The sequence below is a fragment of the Parasteatoda tepidariorum genome, chromosome 5, assembly GCF_043381705.1.
Source record: "Parasteatoda tepidariorum isolate YZ-2023 chromosome 5, CAS_Ptep_4.0, whole genome shotgun sequence".
NCBI classification, from domain to species: domain Eukaryota; kingdom Metazoa; phylum Arthropoda; class Arachnida; order Araneae; family Theridiidae; genus Parasteatoda; species Parasteatoda tepidariorum.
The window spans coordinates 2,039,778-2,042,840 of NC_092208.1; the positions used below are offsets into that span (position 1 = coordinate 2,039,778).

The following is a 3,063-nucleotide window of genomic DNA, read 5'->3' on the forward strand; positions in this document are numbered from 1 at the left end:
TAGCTAGTGATGCTCGACTTCGGTGTTCCACTGAGAACACTGTTTTTACTATCAATCCTCTGTGGGACTGGTAATTATTAGCAAAAGAAATTTATTATTAAATATATAAATTTGTTTAGCTACCAGTCTTATATTAAGTTAATTGTTATTTAGTTTTTTATGAATTTCATCTAGTAATACCAACCCATGCCAATAGTCACAACTACTACCTAAAGACCAGATGAAGAAGTGAGATGCCCGCTCCGCGGGCAGGTACTTCGCTCCAATTCCTGTCAAGTCATCTAGTTATACTTACTTGGCACTGAGGATGCCTTGATCAACTAGGAGGCTCCCCCGAGCAGAGACCTCTCATTGCACTGCGAGGGGTTGACGTTCTCCACTTTCACAAATTGTGAATGATTGGGTGCACAATTTTTGGAAGTTGGGACTGCGTTAGCGCTGTCCCTATATTATACGGAAAGAAAGCAAATGTTTCGATGAGTAAAATAACAGTGCATTCCACTGCAGCCTATAGTGCAGGGATGGCGAACCAATGGCACGAGGCACAATATTTTGGGCACGCCACCGATCACAATTGTTATTACACAAATGTGACATATGTAACAATGTAATTAATATGTGTAACAATTAAATTAAAATTCAAAAAAATAAAAAATTATTTATAAAAAAATTAACAATTAATGCTAAAAAAAACAATTAATAACCAAGCTAAAAATAAATAACTAGCCAAAAAAATAACAGTCCTGCTTAAACTAACATCTTACAACTTAATATAAATTATTTGTCATCTAATCTGCAACAACAGAAATTGCACTGATGTTACTTTAAGTTGTCTTAAGACATGGCGAAATGCATTTTTTTTTAAATATGTAAATAAAGAGTTTTGAGTTGATTGTATTTAGTATTCTCAATAATCACGAAGTCAAAATTATTTGAAGGCACGTCTATGACCTCATTAAACAATTATTTTAAAAAAGTTGGCACGTTGGTGTATAAAGGTTCGCCACCCCTGCTATAGTGTAACGAAATTACTACAATTCCACATAAGATTTAGGAAATTTTCGAAATTTAATATTTATTCAATTCGCCTTCCGTTTTGTGAGAAAGTATCTCTCCTCTAATTCTATTAGTTACCCCTACTAATGAAAAGTAACGCCTACTTTCAGTCCAAAGCATTTTCCAACTGCGAGCAGCATAATTAATGTTTCGATTAACACTAGATTGCCTTAGGAAGTCATTTTGACTGCTTTTATTTTTAATTAAAAAAACAATGATGTATATAATGACACAATTTCTTAGAATTTTGTGACTTTTTGAACAACATATAATTTTTTTTATTGTTAATATTTACTAATAACTTGATATACGACTATAAAAAATGTCAAAAATTAATTTTAAACAAATTTATTGACGCATACACAAGTCATTTTGACTGCTTTTGGGCAATATAGGTATATACTAATTTTCAGTCTTTCCAGTGTTAATATTGTGCTTGGAATGACCAGAATTTCATTTTTCTGCAAATACATAATTCAAAATGTAAAAATTTTTGTCATTTTAAAAACTGTGAATGTTCTATTTCTTGTTACTTCCGACAAAGATAGAGAGAATCTGTCAATCATAAGGATGTCAACGGTGAACACATTTTCTTTTGCTTGTAGTCTTTTCAGTAAATTTGCTCTGATTTATTCTTTGACATAAATTTTTATGCTGTTGAAAACTTTCAGATACTAAATTTTTGGAAAATCAAGATTGAATTTTTGTTAAATCAAGTTGAGCAAGGTTTATCATTATTATACGTTACGGAAAGTAGGCGTTAGTAGTTATAATATATATATTCTATCCCGCAGTGGATTGATCGTAAAGACACGGTTTCCAGTAGAACACCGAAGTCAAGCATCACTAGCTACGGTCAGTAAGCGGGTGGGTAACCACTTTGATCAGCCTGCGTAGGTACCGAGGGAGCGCGGTATCGTCCTACCGTAATCGCTCGCAGGTCGTTCTCTCTACAGAGGATCAAAATTGAGATAGCATGTCTTCGGATCATCCTCGGGGATGTTTTCCTAACAGTCCACCAATAGCCCCATTGTGCAGATCTAGTGTGACGTAAATAAAGTACCCATCTGTCTGCACACACACATATATATATATTCTAAACGTTTGAATAACAAATAATGAATTTTTGATATCTACATCCTACTTACCGAACAACAGTTAATTATTCAAATAATGCTTCATTTCGGAGGAGGTTTTGACACCCCCCCAACCCTTCCCATAACTACGCCCCTGGTTATTTTTGAACCTGTAATTATGCTCAACAAAATGTGTAGTACGATTTTATTAAGTCAGTTCAATTGCTTTTGTTATCCCATTAGACGCATATGTCCTCTTCTAGGAGCATCTCCTTTTTTTCATGAAGGTAAAATAAGGTAACTAACTTCATTCTTAGAATTAAGGCTTTGCAAAATTAAAACCGTTCAAACCAGGGTTCACCAAGTGGGCCCACTTTGAAGAAACCCGCCCGGGTTTTATTGGGTGGGCCCACCTTGAAAAAACCCACTTGGAACGATAAGTGGGTTTTTTTAAAAAAAAAAAAATTTTTTTCACTAAAACTTATTGTTTTGCATTTACTTTTATATAATTTATTGTGCAGCATAAATTTGTCAAATAGAGTTGCATGATTTATATGATTAAGTTTTTAATATTAGTAAAGTAAAAGAAACTCAAATCTTCATATAATTTTATAGTAGGTACCTACTATTGAAAACTTCAAGTGGGTTTTTTTCAAAAAGTAATATTTTAATGATATTAAATGAAATAAAAATTTAAATAATATACTCTGAAAAGATCAATTTTTCAAATATTGTTGCATGCTTTATATATTAATAAACAGGTTATTATTATTAATTCATATGTTTAAAAAAATTGAAAAGAAACAATTTTTGTCTTTTTTTACCAAGTGATACATTAACAAATTTAAACAGTTTTATTTTCTGGATTTAAAAAAAAAGCTAAAACTTTTTATAAGAGAACTTTTTAAAATTATTTATCTAAAAATGAAAT

The 3,063-nt window shown here is 31.8% G+C and overlaps 1 non-coding gene across 1 annotated transcript; it reads left to right on the forward strand.

The window, feature by feature from the left end:
* Nucleotides 1–287: 287 nt before the first annotated feature.
* LOC122272554 (U1 spliceosomal RNA) lies at nt 288–448 on the forward strand. The gene has a single exon (XR_006227132.1). It is a non-coding gene; the product is annotated as a U1 spliceosomal RNA (small nuclear RNA).
* The last annotated feature ends 2,615 nt before the right edge of the window (nt 449–3,063 follow it).